The 17,677-nt window shown below is 42.6% G+C and overlaps 1 protein-coding gene across 3 annotated transcripts in view; it reads right to left on the bottom strand.

The window, feature by feature from the left end:
- Positions 1-17,677, bottom strand: part of CDH11 (cadherin 11) — an 83,427-nt gene that overhangs the window by 25,468 nt on the left and 40,282 nt on the right. For 2 of the 3 annotated variants that reach the window (XM_063167593.1, XM_063167594.1), the window contains exon 2: positions 15,901-16,021. The exons of the other annotated variant lie outside the window; for it this stretch is intronic. The gene's annotated coding sequence lies outside the window, so the exon portion shown is untranslated. The remainder of the gene's footprint in view (positions 1-15,900; positions 16,022-17,677) is intronic. 3 annotated transcript variants of the gene reach the window in all.

The raw sequence follows: 17,677 nt of genomic DNA on the forward strand, positions 1-17,677 counted from the left end.
CCTGCAGTGTGCAGGTGATGCCCCCAGCAGGGCAGGGACTGTCCCCATGGGATGTGGCACTGCAGAGCTCCCAGCAGCTGCACAGATCCCTGCCTCCGGCACTGGGGCTGTTCTGAGCAGCCGGGGCTCCCCTGGCATGGTTTAACCTCAGTGCTCTGCAGGGCCCTTCCCTGGACGCTGCAGGATCCCTTCCCTGGACACTGCAGGGCCCCTGTCCCTTCCCTGGACACTGCACTGTCCCTTCCCTGGACACTGCAGGGCCCCTTCCCTGGACACTGCAGGGCCCTTCCCTGGACACAGCAATGTCCCTTCCTGGACACTGCACTGTCCCTTCCCTGGACACTGCAGGGCCCTTCCCTGGACACTGCACTGTCCCTTCCTGGACACTGCACTGTCCCTTCCCTGGACACTGCAGGGCCCCTTCCCTGGACACTGCACTGTCCCTTCCCTGGACACTGCACTGTCCCTTCCCTGGACACTGCAGGATCCATTCCCTGGACACTGCAGGATCCATTCCCTGGACACTGCAAGGTCCCTTCCCTGAACACTGCACTGTCCCTTCCCTGGACACTGCAAGGTCCCTTTGGACAGGAGCACTCCCAGGGAAAGCAGGTGGGGAGCACCTCCCCAGATCCAACAATCAGTCGAGTCACGCTGCCTAATCTTTAGGGCACATCACAAAGGTAACTCTGGGAGTTTTAATGAAACACACGAGGGGAGGGATGTGGAACAGTTCTGTGCACAAGGGTTTCATTCTCCTGAGCATCGATGAGCGTGGGAGGAGCTCAGCCTGCCACAGATCTCTATCCTCCTGCAGATTTCTCCATGCAAACCCTTGATGCCTACCAATTTTCAAGAAATTTGGTGCATATTAATAAGAAAGGATTTTTGAAGGATAAAAGTTATTGTTGCAGAAAGCTATTCAGCCCTAACCAGACAGTCTCCCACATTTAACATTTATTTTTTTCCTCTTTGACAAAATGTTGTTCTCCTGAGTCATTTCAAGAAAATAACATAATAAAGTAAATTGATAACCTCTTCCTTCTTGTTTGTGAAGCAAGAAAAAACCACCAGGAATCAGTACCTTGCACATTTAACTTAATTCTCTCCATTAATTTTTGATTTTAAACTGTTCTGCATTATCAGACCAATCTTTGAATAGTTTTTAGCTTGAACTTCATCACAAACTTGTGCAAAAAAGGGCTCCTCATTTTACTTACACAAAATAATATTATGATATCAAGATCTGCTTTGCAGCACATTCAGTTGCATGACACATATGGCAATGCCAGTTCTTCAAATAAACCTTTAGCCCTGAAAACAGCTGAAATTTTAAATTCCAGGTGTGCTAAATCTGGACAAGACTCAAATGAGGATTATTGCATTTTTCTGCAACTAGAAACTAGAACTGCAACTAGAAAGCAGGCTGAATTTACCCTTGAGCAGAATTTAGGGAGATGCAACTCTGCTGTGTCAAAATTTGCAAGGCCTCCTTTAAAAGGACTGGGAGATGAGACAACATCAGCCTTCAGCTGTACCCCAGCAGTTTAGGGCTTCCTGTGTATTTCCGGTCAGGAAATGGAGCTTTGGTTCCTCAAATGAGGAACCTCAAATGAGGGCAGCACTGGGACACAGCACCAGCACAGTTCCCTCCCAGGGCCAGCACCATGGGCCTCACTCACCATGTGTGAAACAGGAGAATTAAAAACTGAAGGACTCCCTCTGCATCAAAGTGACTCCATGCCTGTGAGCAGCCCCAGAGTCTGGTCATGTACATCTGTGTGTGCTGGGAATCAGGCACCAGGAGCGTGGAATGACAGGACAAGTGATAGAGGGAAGATTTAGAGCAGATACTAGGGGAAAAAAATGAACAAGGCAGGGTGGGCAGGCCCTGGCACAGGGTGCCCAGAGCAGCTGGGGCTGCCCCTGGATCCCTGGCAGTGCCCAAGGCCAGGCTGGACACTGGGGCTGGAGCAGCCTGGGACAGTGGGAGGTATCCCTGCCATGGCAGGGTGGCTCTGGGTGGGATTTAAGGTCCCTTCCAGCCAAAACCATTCTGGAATTTTTTAATAAACGCCAATGTGCACTGGTCTCATGTAAAATGTTTTGTTTAGATGACAAGAGCTCTGATCTCTATACATTCCTGCAGTATAGGCAGCTGGCAAATTTCATGTTTCCCAGTGTGTGCTCCCAGAGCAGAGCAGCAGCAGTTGCTCCCTGGGAGCCCCTCTGCAGCTCTGGGTGCCTCTTGCTGGAGCACATTCCAGGCCTCACTGGAGGGAACAGCAAAAACCCCTCAACTGAATGCAAATGAATATGAAGTTTTCTGTGCCATTCACAAAACATAATTAGTCTTATGAGACAAAAGTATTTAGTCCAGAAAAGGAAATTCTTCATATTTAAAGATACTTAGGGGAAAAAAATTCTCTTAGTTCTTGCACTGAATAATGAGAACCTCACACTCCCCCAGTTCATGTTCTGTGTTTTGCATGGGAGTGCTTTACCCTGCAATGTAAAGGATTAGAATTTGAGACTGCAATTCTACAGAGATAAGTGTATATATAACTTTCTATATAACTTTGTATTTGGTGAGCAAACAGCCAAGATTCTAGAGGTATCCTACCACAGAGGAATTCTAGGTCATGGCAAGATTTGTATGTACTAAATACAGAAGTGAAATCTTTACAGAACTGGTGATTTGCATCTTGACAATAGAAGTTGCTTCAAAAATGCTAAGCAAGTTTTCTAGAATCCTATTCTGAGTTCTGTAGAATCCTATGAAAGGAAATCTTAATCCTTTGCCTTTTTAAATTATGTTTTATAGCACTGTATTGGATTACTGAGATGTTTAAAGCCAATAATCCCCACCTGCTCCAAAGAAGAGTTTTTGAAATGTAGCCACATTTTCCTGTAGCAGCACTGAGACTCAGCATTACAAAACCACAGACAAAGCCAGAAAATGATGGCTCTTTGAAAACAGAAGTCATTGTGCAGGGAAGAGGAAGAGAAATAACCCCCTGAAGAGTGTGATGTGCTATCTGTCAGCATCCACCTCTGAATTCATCATGGAAGGAGGGCATTTCCCCCAAGCTCTGATTTAATTTGTGCTCGTTGGGGAAGGGTGAGATTGCCTCTTGCTGTACCTCATATAAAGCAGGGGAAAGCAGGAAGACAACTTAGTACATTATGGAGTGAATGACACAGAAATAAGCCTGAGAGAGTGATATTAAAAGGCTTGGGAAATGAAAAATGGCTGTAAACAGAGTTTTACATTTACTTGCTGCCCTGGGGAGATCCACTTAAGATAAATGTGACAGAGGCTGTCTGGTTTTAAGCATAAACTCTACAGGAACACAACCAGCATAAGAAAGGCAGTCTTATTAAAGAACATGGTGATTGATAGAGTCATTTCAAGTAATGACTAAGCTTTTGGTAGAGTTTATTTTAAATAGTAATTGTGTTCTTGTGCTCCTCAGACAAACTAGAATTCTCATAATTCTGTGGATGCTCCAAGGCCAGCAAGGCTGCAGCCAAGCCCATGATAGTCTCAGTCATTTTGTTATTATGTAAGTGGCTATCAATGACAGCCTGAGGAGGACACAAATGACAACTAAAGTCAACTTACTTGCAACCACTAATGCTGTATTTACATGCTAAGCCAACCCTGAATATTTTTCCCCCTAAGAATTGATATGTATGTATATCTGACTAGCATTTGTGCTGTGACTGATAATCTCTTTGGTTTGTGCCAGAAATGAGAAAGAAAGTCAAGATTAAAGGGTGAAAACCTATCAAAAACTAATGATTGCAGGCAGGTCTATTGAGCTCCCAAACCAAGGCAGACAGAATTCCAGCCAGCAGTCCATTTCTGCTCGGATCCACAACCCCTTGCTGAGAGGCTGGCAGCCCCCTCAGGAGCAGAAATCTCAATTCAGCCTGTGGTTCTGCACTTACAGCTTCATTTCCAGAGGCAGCTTCAGCAGCGCTGCCCAAAAGCCACACTACTAAAGCCTGCTGGGTGGTCTTTGTGTGGCCAGTGTGCTCCTCCACAAAACATTCTTCCCTTTGAATTCAATCCTGCTGGACTCCTCCATCCCCTTGTCCCCTTCAGTCTGGTCTCCCTCACGCAGGAAAGTTCCTGATGAAAGACTTCCCCTCCTTAGAGAGGTTCACATTACAGGCCCTGGAACATTTATCTTTCTAAAACTCAATAAGTCAGGGAATTACTGAGAGTTCCCTTTACAAATACATTTGCTAAAAAGAGAAAGGTGAGAGCTAAATTAGCAACCAAAAGCCTTCTCCTGTCCCCAGCTTTCCTGGAGCTGCAGAAGGAAGAGCTCAGATCCTTTAGCCATGCCCATGGAAGGTTCTTCTTTTGATAGCTTGCTTAACTATTCCAGTTTAGTGCAGATTTCTTCCACAAAGAGCATAAAAGCCACTTTGAGACTTCTGAATGAAAAATTGAATCAATAATTAATTTTTGCCTAGGCAGAGATTGTCTGTGAGGAGACCAATTTTGGCTCAAATGTATGAGATAACAACCTCAGAATATTCAAACACATTCCCAAAGCAGCCTCACTGGCACTAATAAAGAAGACCATCACTGTTTAAATACCTAATGAGAGGCTACAGCTGAAAAGACCAAATCTCCACATTTCTATTATTATTTGCAAGCTATTAAATCACAAGATTATAATTAAAACAATGTTTGCATGACTCTTTCCTGAGATGCCTTGCTGTAATTAGTCACCACAGAATATTTCCATTTAACCTAAGAAACCCCAAGTACACAAACACAAAGAAAACACCATCTTCATTAAAACAACTTCCTTTTGGCTTCCTGATCTGCTCTGGGCAAAAATCAGAGGAATTATATGGATTTTTAGGGTTCACAGGCTGTAAGAACTAAGGCATAATTCTCAACTTTTTATTGCAAACCCAAAAATCCAGCAACAGGTGCTAGGATGATGCAATGAGATGCTAAGCATACAAATAAATACAATAATAGCACAAAAAAGACAGACTGGTGTCAGCTTGCAATTAAAATTTGGTTTTCATTCAACTGACCCATTAAAAAAAAAAGGGCAAATGATTCAGCATATTTTTCATAGGCATAACTCATTCTGAGTTAAAACTGTTCATCACATCTTTCTAACTGATCACATGAACCACAAACACATCCCAGACCCAGCCTGGCACTATTTCTGACCTATAATTACAGATGATGGTGGCAAAACATTTCATTTCTATACCTGGGGCAGAACCAGTAGCAACAACACATTTAAGGCAGAGCCTTGCTTTAGCTGGAATGATGTCTGGTGTCATTGTTGATGTTTGGTTTCATTGTTACCATGCAGAAAAGGCAAATTTTAAATACCTGAACTGGTATTTCACAGAGTTTGTAGTGGGAAATTGGCCAAAAATGGGCATTTAAAAAATTAGCTTAGTGATATTCATAGCTGAATCGATGAATCAACTTCATTAGATGTATTTTGGAAGTGCATTAGGGGTTTTGAGGCTATAAATACCTTTTGTGGTGCCAAAGACAAGCCTTGGCCTTAAGAGTGCAATAACCAGATCTGAGGGGGTGAATCTGCAGGTCCTGGAACAACAACCTCATTTCTGCACCAGCAAAGTCTTCCTCAACCAACAGGAGGTCATGGAACTACTGGAGTGGGAATGAACCTATGTCCAGGCAGGTGGAGCTTCACCTTCCACATCAATAACAATTTTCTCATTAATGAAAATGCCTGAAGTGCCCTTAAAAATGAGTTTGGGAAAAAGAAAGAGGAAAACCTGACATTTGGTAGGACTGCTGGATTGAGAACAGTTTCATTTTTTGATGAAATGACCTCAATATGAGGCAAGTAGAAGGGAGAAATTTACATTTATAGAAGTGAAATAAATCAAAAAACCTATAATTAAAATTGCCATGCATGTACAAATATACACATAAAAATGCTGAAAGCTCCATTCACCAGAACAGGATTAGGCATTTTTTTCCTTCACATTAAACATGCCCTTACATTCAGCATGTTTTCTACCAAAATGTTCTTTTCAAAATGTTGCCAGGGTAATATCACTATTTTAATCCAACCAATTTCCTTTGAAGTCTCCCATAACAGTAATTAAATAAATTGCTCTTGCAGTAATTACGTTGGGGTTTTTTCTGGGAAAGGAACTATTAGGTTAAAGAGAGATGAGAGTCTGTCACCAAACATAATCTTTCTAGAAACATTGGTGCTTGCTACATTTATTGGAAGAAGGATGGAATACTTTAAAACTTTGGACCTTTTTAGCTTTTTTAAAGGAAATGTCAACTTCCCAACTGAAGTAAGCACCAAGCTTAAATGACTGCTGACAGTGCTGGGAGTGCAGAGGGAAAGAAAATGGAAGTTGTGTCAATAGAAAGCTTTTCAATTCTGTGTATTAAGCCCAAGAGGGCTGGTGAGAACTGGAAGGCCAAATTGCAGTGTTACAGCAAGTGGATGGTGAACAAGATGAAGGGGACGGAGAGCCCAGGAGTGATGATCCAGAGGAGGGCACAAAGTGGAGCAGTCTCTCCTTTAATCCATCATGTGGGAGCCCTGGGGACTGGGCTGCTGCAGCTGGGGGGGTTCTGTGTGTGCCCATCCATCAGCTCCAATGCATCCCCTCTCTGGGAACCTGGCCTGCCCTGACAGAGGCAAACGAGGCTTTCACAGCTCCAGAATTTCCAAATGTGCAACTTTATGTTCCAGCTGTGCTTTGGCTTTGGCTCCAAACCAGGCTAAAATTGCTAGGTGTAGCATGTTGAGCATCTCATGAGTTTTTGAGGTGTTTTTTTTTCCAAGAATAAATTCTTTTACCTTTGCTAGGGATTCCCTTTCATTTGTGGGGATTTGGCATTCCTCTGATAAGCAGCACTGATTTCAGAACAAGCTTGTTTTCTGTTCACCTTGTTCTCTGACTTAGTCTGGTACCTCAGACTTCATCGAATTAAATTCTGGGGCTTGCTAGTATTGTTCACATTGCAAAGAACAGGGAGCTTTCCCTTTAAAGCTTTTCTTTTAATTCCTTGGCTATGTTTTCCTTTATGTGTGAAGCTGAAACACCCATCCTCCTTTTCCTTTAAATCTCTCTGGTATATGAGATAATATTGCATAAGGATAACTCACGTGGATCAGTATCTGTATTTCTTTATGGATCTTTACCAGATCCCACCCAAGGACAGTGACCCAGTGCTTGTCTGCAAGCTGAACCTCTACTTTCTCACCACACTGAAGACCCAAAGACAGTGTTTCCAACTTAAAAACTCACAAGGGTGAGCAAAAGGACAGTAAGAAATAGCTTCCTGGAAATCCAGTGGTCAGAGGGAATAAAGCAGCAGACAGGCACCAGCTGGAGAAACTGGATCTGGGGATTCATCCAAGAACAGGGAACATCTTTCTGAGCAGACAGACATATTTCTTGTTCCAATGGATGGCTGACAGGGTAAACATTGCTATAAAAAACTTAACATGATTTTTTTTTTTTCTGAACTCTTCATGCAAATTTTGTGAACCCCTTCTGGCTTAAGCTTCAGCAAGTGAGCTTAGAATCAGACCCAAGGAATGGCAAATCCATATTACAAGCAGGAAGAATAATTACAGAGGCCATGCACAGGCACTTGAATGATGTTTGTAAACACAGCTTGAACTAAACCTAGCCATGATACGTGACACGAATGATGGTGTAACAATGAGATTGCCAATAGGAGTGTTTATAAATGCTTATTTAATAATGGGGGGCTTAAATAAATAGTGTAAAACATAATTTTCCACATGTTAATGTGAACTTGTTAAAATTTCAGTGCCTTGTAAGCCTTTAGGACAGTGTCACCGTTGCTTGTGACATGCCCAAGCTGGAGTGAGCTGCCAGCACAGGCAGCAGGACCCAGCTGGATTCTTAGGCAGCATCAGCACCACTTTTGGCCTGCCCAGGCCTTGGTTTTATGAATTTGGTTGATTTATTTGGCTGTAAGAAGTTATTTAAGGACCAAAGGGCCATTGCCTGATTTGCTTGGGCTTATTGCTTCACTCAGGATGACTCTGTGCTGTAACACAGTGGGTTCATGTGTATGTTTGAAATGAAAGGGTAAAAATAATAATGCACCGCTCCATACACAGTGAACTACTCGTGCAGCCAGGAAACAACACAGGAGGAGAGAGGAGATGTGAAAATTGGAGGATGGTGGGGCTGGAAACTGCTGCCCAGGGCTCAGCCATGGAATCACTGAGCCTGGGAGCTGCACAAAGCTCAGAGGCAGCACAGGGAGCAGAGGGTGCTGTCCAACACCCAGAAAATCACCTTTCACAGCAACACCCAGAAAATCACCTTTCACAGAAACACGGGCTGCCACGTGCCCTACAGAGCCATGGGGAAAGTGCAGCCTGAGGAGCAGGTTTGCAAATTGAACAGGGACTCTGGAAAAATAACGTGTTAGAAACAGTGCAATGGCTCTGGGTCCAGGGAGAGGGATCCATCCCTGAGCTCTCTGGGATAAGGTCCTGCCCCCAATGCCTCAATACCTCTGCCTGGGGCAGCTGATGGCTCCTCTCCATCAGGAAAAGGCAGGGACAGGGAGGCTCCTCTGCATCACTTTTAACTGTACATAATTTTATAAGAGCTCAGTGTGGCAGAACTGACAATTCTCTGGTTAGACTCTTTAGAATTTAGGCCAACAGAACATTCTTGGCTTTTAATTTCTGTTCTTTTGGGTTAGATGAGCTCAACAAGCTGCAGCAGATTAAACTGATGGAGATTTGAAGGACCCTGCACTGAGACCTGGATGTAACTCCACAGCTGCTCAGAGGCAGAGCACACAGCTGGGCAAAGGGCAGTGTGTGAGCAGAGGAAACACAGGCAACAGCACTGGGGAGCACAGGGAACCTGGATAACCCCAACCCAAGACAGCAGCAGCCCCTGCTTGGGAGAGTGCTTTTGACAGCTGGTAAAAAGTCATTACCATTCTATTCTTTGCTGGACAGTTTTCCCACTTAAACAATTAATTATCTCTGTATTTGTTAAATATAAAACAAATCTAATTACTACAAACCAACAAGGAGAAAAGTGGTCTGTCCCAGACATCTTTTCATTAAAATCCTTTCGTTGGGATTTTTCCTGCTGAAGCTGAGAAGTTTCAGCAACAAATGTAAACAATGCTTATCTGCTGCTGTGGAATGCAACAGGTGCATCTGTGATTGGTCTCCTGTGGATGTTTGGATTTACTGACCACTCACGGCAGAGCTGGGTCTCACTCTCTCTGAGACACAGACCTTTGTTATTCATTCTTTTCTATTTTTTAGCTTAGCTAGCCTTCTGAGAACTTTTTTCTCTATTCCCTTTAGTATAGTTATAATGTTATATATACATCATAAAATAATAAATCAAGCCTTCTGATCATAGAGTCAACATTTTCTTCTCTCATCCTCAAAACCCTTGCGACCACGGTCACAGTGGGCATTCCATTTGTTGGACACACAGTTTTGGGGTCTTTGTGCTAAGGCTGGCAGCAGCAGAGGGGTGATACCCAGTGGGTCACAGGGGCTTTACTGGCAGAGAGCCCAGCACAGCCTTTGCTGAGCTGTCCTTGGGGTGAGCCCGTTCTGGGATGGGGCTGCTCTCTCCTGGGCCTCACACATGGCACAGGGGGACAGGAGACACAGCTGGCACCTTTGGGCTCGTGAACAGGCCAGCAGAGCAGGGAAGGCTGCAGCTGGCTCCCAGCCTTGGGATGAACAGCTCATTAGTGAGTGCTACGTGTTTGTGTGAGCACGTTTTCTGGAATAAACAGGGAATGTCTTCTACCCAGCGTGCTGCAAGTCACACATGCTGCCTGCAGTAAGAAAGTATGGGAGCAGCTCAGGAGGTCAAGGCAGAGCCTTTGGCTTGGTTGGTTATTTTTGCTTCAGTGACACCCTGGTTCACAACATGCAGCTGATGGCACGGACCCCAGCCAGGACAGCCAGGAGGCCTCTGACAGTGGCCAGGCTGTGCAGCTTATGTAATCTGCTCTCTCTTTTGGGGGGAGAGATGGGAGAGCTGGAGGCCAAATGGCCAAGTTCTCCTGTAAAAGAAGGGGAAAAGCTGCAAAAGAACAGGGGGTCAGACCCCATGACCATGAATATTCAGGATTTTAGGCTGTTGTTTCTAAAAGAAGACTGTGTTCATAAACAGAACCAGAAAATACCCTTCAGGGTCAGTCCTGCTTTTGATTCCAAATGTTATGTTGGCTCAGACTTCCCCTTTCCTGGCCTCTCCCATTATCCCATTGAATTCATTAGGAGGCTGTGGCTACTGGCCAAAAGAAACGGGTAATGCATCCCAGAGCCCATATTCTTTGAAATATCTTCTGAGACAGGAATTTATGGCATCAATATAATGAAACTCAGATTACAGCATTAAAGTCTGAGTCTGTCTGCTTGCCACACATACCAGAATTATACAGAAAATCTGAGCCACAGAACCCTGAGGAAATTGGGGAAAATATGCACTCCCATCTAGAGGGAGGCTTTAGGACTTGGTTGCACCAAGTCAGAGAACAAGTTAAACCAAGTTTAAGAACAGCCCCAAGCAAGAGAGAAATCACACATGATGCTACACAGGTAGCAGCAGCAGACCTGAAAGCACTGCTATGGAATCACAAACACTTTGGCTTTGGCACACTGAACTTAGCAAATTTAACCTGGTCTACAGCAGTTACTACCTTAGATAAATAAAAATAGGATCAAGTCCTGACTCCATTCTCATTTTGTCCTTCCTCCCCCTGACCAGCCCTGAGAGAGTTACCTTTTTGTTTTAAGGTATCTGTTTAGTATGTTGTATTCTATGCCATTCTCTTTGATATTATGTTTATTATTATATATTCAATTATTATCAAATGTGTGCTTTCTATCCCAAAAAATCCACATTATTCTCCTGCAGTGATTACAAGTATTGCTTTTATAGACCAGAAACTGGAACAGCTTTTTCCTGTAAAAGACCAGGAGAGACTTCACCTAAAACCTTGGAACAAACCTTCATTTATGAGACAAGGGAATCATTTTTATTCCACTACATGCATTCAGTGGGCTGCCACAGGCCAGTCATAATCTGTTATTGTTTCCCTACAACCTTGTACTATTAATTTTTCTTTTTAATGAACTGTCCAGTCTAGTTTAGCTGTGGAAGCTATGATGGAGCTGCAATAGAAATGGTTTATGTCATGCCTTTGTCAAAAAGCTTTCCCCTACAGCAGCAGAATGTAATTGAAAAGCCATTTTAAAACAAAAGTAACTGAGTGCTTGCAAATGCAGGTTGTCAGGAACGGAGAGGGAAAAACCTTTGCATTACATTAGATTTTACCAATCACTACTTGTGTGTCTTTATTAGTGTTTATACAGATGAGGAAAGCCACAGAAACTGCATCTGCTGCATGGTTATATCAGCAAGTGTTCCTGCAAGATACATTCTTAAGAAGTTTTTCTTCAACTGTGACTAACAATGTAATTGGCAGGGTTAAACACCTCAAAAGAATTAAATACACTAAATTGTGATTTATTTTATGGCATGCAGAATATGTCAATTTTTGAGACAGCAAACTAACATCTGAGCAGAATTCAAATAGTTTTTATTGCATATGAAACCTTGAAAGGCTGAGTGCACAGCCATCTTTTCATATGCAATATATATGTGAAGGCCATGCTATTTACTCTTCTCTTGGGTTTATTTTTCTAGCCCTGGCTATGTGTATTTTTTTCTTGGGGACACTATAGTATAAATTTTAAATATGTTATTATTCTCCTCCTCACCATCACTATTAAAACAGAAAGTGAGCAACTATATCTATATCTAATCTATATCTATATCTATATATCTATATCTGTATCTATATCCATACATATATATATATACATAGAGATATATGTATATAGGTATACATGTGTGTATATATACACACTGTATATTTATGTATTTATTGTTAAAGCTGACAACAGTTTTATCCACAAATTCCCATTAAAATTGTTTCAGAAAGACTCCAATTTCACTTTTAATTCCCACTTTTCACCTTTGAAGCAGCTGTGTAACTTTTACCAGTTCATTTTATTGGAGCACAATTTCCAAGTATTTGAGGTTATTTAGACCCAGAAATGATGGGAGTTTTGGGGAGTTTTTCAGTCAATGGATCAGTCTTTTAATGGCCTTTCTCCTCTGCTGGCCAATCTCTGCAGCCTGTGCAGTGCAGATTCCTTAGGGAATCTCATCCTGGGGGAATTTTGGAGTTTCCCATTCCTTAGCCCAGCCAGGCTGCTCCAGATCCTGCTCCAGAGCTCCACCCTGCAGCCCAGACATGGCTGGGATTCCCCAGAAAGCTGGAAAATGCAGGGATGAGTCTCTGATGACTCAGTTGTTTCAGGATTCAACCAGGAACAAACTTTTTTGCCATGAAAAGCTGAATTTCAGCTCAGGTACATGTTCATTGTTTCCAAAAACAAATCACTCATTTCAGCATTCTTCTACATTGAAGATTCTTTCAAGGCAACATGGAAATAATTTTCTATCAAAAAGTAGATAGGAAAACCTGAAATGTCCATGTTAGTAAGTACTGAGACCATAAGAGACAGGACAGTGTCAATGTATTTCCCCACTTGATGTCTTTGAAGCCATTGTAATTCCTAACAAAATAAGCATTCTTCTTTAGTATCTGTTTGACCAGAATAGGTCTTATAATTATCCCAATAATGTTTCCAAAGGTTTTTCAGCTCAAGCAAGGTCTTGAAGAGAACCAAAAAGGCAGAAGTAATAAATTCAGACTCCATCTCATTGCACAGACTATGTGAAATGACACTTACTCTTCTTAACAGTTCACTCTCAGGCATTTCTTTAAGAGCCAGCTGGAGATTTTCTGTACTTTGGAGTGTCATCCTACTAAAATCAAAGCTTTTGCCCTCACATGTGAGCCTGTTTCATTTAGATTACTAATATCCATCCTAAAATACATGTAACAAGCTAATCCTGCAGGTACACTGAATGTCTGTTCTGTGGGCTAACACTGAGAATTCAAAATTCAGGTTTTAAAAACCTACAGAAGTGGATATTTGTAGAGAAGCGAAGTGAAGATGTGAGACAGGATAAAAGGCACCTGGAGAGGGAACACTCTGCTCTGACTTGTAGCCTGGGTTCAACATGCAGGACAGGGATTCCAAAGGAAAATTAATTTTCTTTCCACGTGCCATCTGTGCAAAAACAAAACTGTAGAGGAATTTCATTCCAAGATGTGCTCTGTGCATTGTGAACAGCCTGGTTTTCCCATTATGGTCTTTCTAGATAAGAATGAAATATTACACATGAAAGAGGCAAAGTATGCATTATACAGCACTAATTTATGGATTTAGGAAGTGAACTTCAGTTTCTCATCCCATCTGAGGAACTCATCACAACCTTCCAGGACCTGAGGGGGCTGCAGGGAGAGAGAGGGGCTGGAGAGGGGCTCTGCACCAAGAGCTGCAGTGCCAGGGGCAGGGGCTTCACACTGACAGGGGGCAATTCAGTCAGGTATTGGGAATGAGGAATTGTTCCCTGGCAGGGTGGGCAGGCCCTGGCACAGCTGGGGCTGCCCCTGGATCCCTGGCAGTGCCCAAGGCCAGGCTGGACACTGGGGCTGGAGCAGCCTGGGGCAGTGGGAGGTGTCCCTGCCATGGCAGGGGTGGCACTGGGTGGGCTTTAAGGTCCCAGCCCAACTCTGGGATTCCCTGATTTTATGATTCTATGAGAGTATTGTTCTTTGGGGTCCTGAGGACCCTTTATTCCTGTGGGATGCTTTACAGAGTAGTATAATCATAGGGAAGTGTATCTGTTGTGCTTATCCTCAATCTCTCTTGAAATTCACTATAGAAAATCCATGCAGCACAGGAAGAAAATGTCCAGTCAGGATATTCCCAGTTCCTGTAGCTCCCTGGTCACCTTCTGCAGTGACTGAGCCAAGGCTGTGTCACAGCCCCCAGCAGCTCAGCAGGGCCTTGCTGTCTGCCCCTGCTCTTTGTTCCATGAACAATAGTTAAACATGAATATTTTACCTTCTCAACTCTTGTCATTATCCAGATACTGTAACAGGAAATTTGCATTCCTGAATAGGCACAGCTGGAAGTAATTTAAGAAAGATCCTTCAAAAGAAGGGAAGAGAATTTAGGAAGCATATGGAGTCACAGGTTTACATGATAATCAACAAAAGCAGCTCTTGTTCCTCCTCATTTGCAGGGAGACACTTCACACTCCAAGCAGAGGGAACATCCCACAGTCTCTCTGCAGGAAGCTTTCTTTCACAAATTATTTGCTTTAACTCTGAAATGCAAAGAGGTCCATGAAAAAAAAGACAACACTTTGTCAGATAAAACTTGGGTAGAGACCCAGTTAAAGTTCACTTATCTCACACTCTAGTGAGAGTGATGGGCTGTTTTCCTTTAAGTTTATTCCTCACAGTCCTTTAATTTCTAAAATTTAAGTCTGTTTGGAAGTAGCTCTGAAGTCAAGAACAAGTGGAGTAGAAAGGGGCCTGAACTAAACCATGAACTGAGATATTAGAAAATACCAAAAGAGGCAAAACTGTGGTGAGAAAATTCATGTAACTGTGCATGGAGCAGAGACATGCAGAACTAATTTCAGATATTTTCTCTACGTCTTCTTAATACCCAGGAATGAATTTGAAACCTAGGATGTCCTCAAACCAAACCCTCTTTAGAATATTTCTGTTGAGAAACTGTATTTGAACAAGAGCTGAGCACTGTTTGCAATTGTGGCTTTTGTGTTCAGACAGGACCAGAATCTGCCCTGCTGAGCTCTGCCATTGCTCAGCGTTAATTCAGCCCCGTGCTGCTGGTGTCACCCAGCCTGGCTGCTGCTGTCCCCTCCCCAGATCTGAGCACAGCACACACACACAGCCCATAGAGCTGCTCACAAGGACGTTGAAGTGTTGGTTCATTTGGCTGCCAGAAATAAGATAATTGTCATTTAAGGGATTTTCACTGAAATTAAGTGTCTGTCAAGCAGGACCTGAGTGAATTGAATGTAGAAAGTGTGAATGAGTCAGCAAGACAAAGAACTTTTATATCCTGGCGCTGTACTTTTTATCCCACACGATTCAGGTGGGCTCGTGCCTTTGATTCTGTATGAATGACAGTGATTAGATGTTTATTATCTATTACACCTAATCTGTTTCTGTGTTAAACTTAGAAACAAACAATGGACACTCCTGTAAATGAGCAATTCTCACCTCTGTGGAATTGCAGCAACAGCACAACTGAAAGTCCCAGACGATTTGAACAATTAAAGGCATCAGAGCAGCAGATCCAACTAGTTTTATGTCTAGTTTCCTAAACTCTACACTTCCACACTTTCCACCTGCTCTGAAGCCTAAGGGTCACCATGAAGTTACTTTCCTAACCCAAGTCTGAGCGGTTATACTGAGCTCAACAGATTGCACAAAATATCAGAGAAAGAGTCCAAATGTGGAATTAATCACTCACTAGAATAAGGAAAGTATGAACCTGTTTGACTGATCACTTCCAGCTGCAAACCTAAATATCAGAAAAATTCTTACATTCCTGTTCCTCAGCGTTCCACTGCTGTGAGTTTTCAAGTGATACTTTGATGTTTAAAACAAGAAATTCAACAGAAGGGATTCAAAACATGTCCCTTATCAAACTGTGCTGTACAGAGGTAGAAGGATGGTCTGTGTCCTACAGCTGACAGCTATCAGGAGCTCTAGTTAAACTCTCTGAGGGATCAGTGCCTGCAGAAATGTTCCCCATACTGCACAAACACTGTAGACACTACAGAAACAAGGTGCCAGCCATGGACCCCTGACATCCCTCAGGAGATGACAGGGCTGGATGCCGGACTCACCTTCACCCACTGGAAACCTGCTGCCAGTTGATGTAGCATATTCCACACATCTGAAATGGCACCTCAGGAGCTGTGACACCTGTCAGCGCTCTGCTGCCACTCAGCCACTACTTCACTCTGGCTGCAAAGAAGGAAAAGGACATTTGAAATCCAAACTATTGGTGGGACCATAAAAAAGGAAACTGAAGCCTGGCCTATAAACTACCACAGCGGCCTAAAGAGAGTCTAAAGACAAGCAATTAAGTACTATTTATAATTAATAAATTGCTTTTACCTAGAATCACAGAAGTCCAGGTTTGGAAAGGACCTTAAAGATAAGCCAGTGCCACCCCTGCCATGGGCAGGGACACCTCCCACCATCCCAGCCCTGTCCAGCCTGGAATATTTAAGACTCACTTTTGCTACAATGTTCCCATAACTAAAATGCTTGAGGCCATATCAAAATTCTTTCACATCTCTTTTGTGTTAACTATGGAAAAAATCTGTTCTGGCAATGTTATCCAAGACAAGACACACTGCAGTGAAAAAAGGAACAGCTGCAGATGCCATTAACCAGCAAGACGTGCTTTGAACATTTCTAAGTGCTCTAAAGGCATATTAGAAAATTAGTGGGTTTATCATTATGATGGAAAAGGGAGAAGATTATTTTAGGAAGTGGAACTGCCACTACAGTAGTGAAAAAATACATAAGAGAAGACAAAAAACAAAACAAAACAAAACCCACCAAAAAATCACAAACCCAAAAAAACCCCAAACACATAAGAGGCGCCTGTGCCTGTAAGAAGTTCATCTACAGCTGTTTCAGTAGTTACAATTCTTTCATAAACAGAGCAGGAAGTTGAGTCAGTCTGGACAAAGGGAGCAAGAACAAAAAAGAAACCTGCTGAATCATTTCTCATGACAAGTCTTGAATTTAAATTGGTACATTAAGGATGGTCACAATTTCCCAGAGCAGTCATCCGCACACCTCATCATTTCACACCTCATCATCCCAGGTGTTTCTGACAATGTCCCCACACAAGTAAAATATAGATAAAATATAATTAATGTGACTGAATGCAAAGGAAAAACTCAGTGTGATCTGTTGTTCCCTACTGGTACAGACACTGCATTCCTGAGGTTAATTTGAGACCTTGATAGACACAGCCCTAACTGAATTCCAGCACTATGATCCATTCTAGCCAAGGAAACTAGGCTAGATTCCCTAGTACCTCCAAATTTCTAGAAAATAATTTCTAGAAAATAATGTTTCTAGAATAATTAGCTCTAGAAAATTTCTAGAACTAATTATTTAATTATTAAGAAATAACCTCTGTAATTTGGGCTAATAGATCCAAGTCAGTAATTTTCTGTAGTGTTTAATTGCTGATGATACCTCATCTGTATCAATCCTTCATTTTATACCCACTTTTCACCCCTGTTAAACCAATTGAGTTTTAATTGCAAAAAAACAGTTCAGCAGCACAGGTGGAATTTCAGAGTTCTCAGCATAAGTGTTGAAAAGGAAACAGGCATTGACTGGCTATTTTATATCCAGTATTGCACAAACATATTTCACTCTTGCTCCACCAAAGGAATAAATAAATTCATGTGGCTTCTGTGGCCCCTCACGACTGCAAATACATTGAGTCTTTTTTAAAAACTTGGGATACATGTGCCATAAAAGCACATTCTTAGACAGTGCATTTTGCTAAGGTTAAGCTCTGTGAAGTGATGATTTGTGTGATGACTGAGCCACTAATATAAAAGCACTTGGTTGGTAAAAGTACTCCACACA

This window comes from Melospiza melodia, chromosome 13 (assembly GCF_035770615.1).
Source record: "Melospiza melodia melodia isolate bMelMel2 chromosome 13, bMelMel2.pri, whole genome shotgun sequence".
NCBI classification, from domain to species: domain Eukaryota; kingdom Metazoa; phylum Chordata; class Aves; order Passeriformes; family Passerellidae; genus Melospiza; species Melospiza melodia.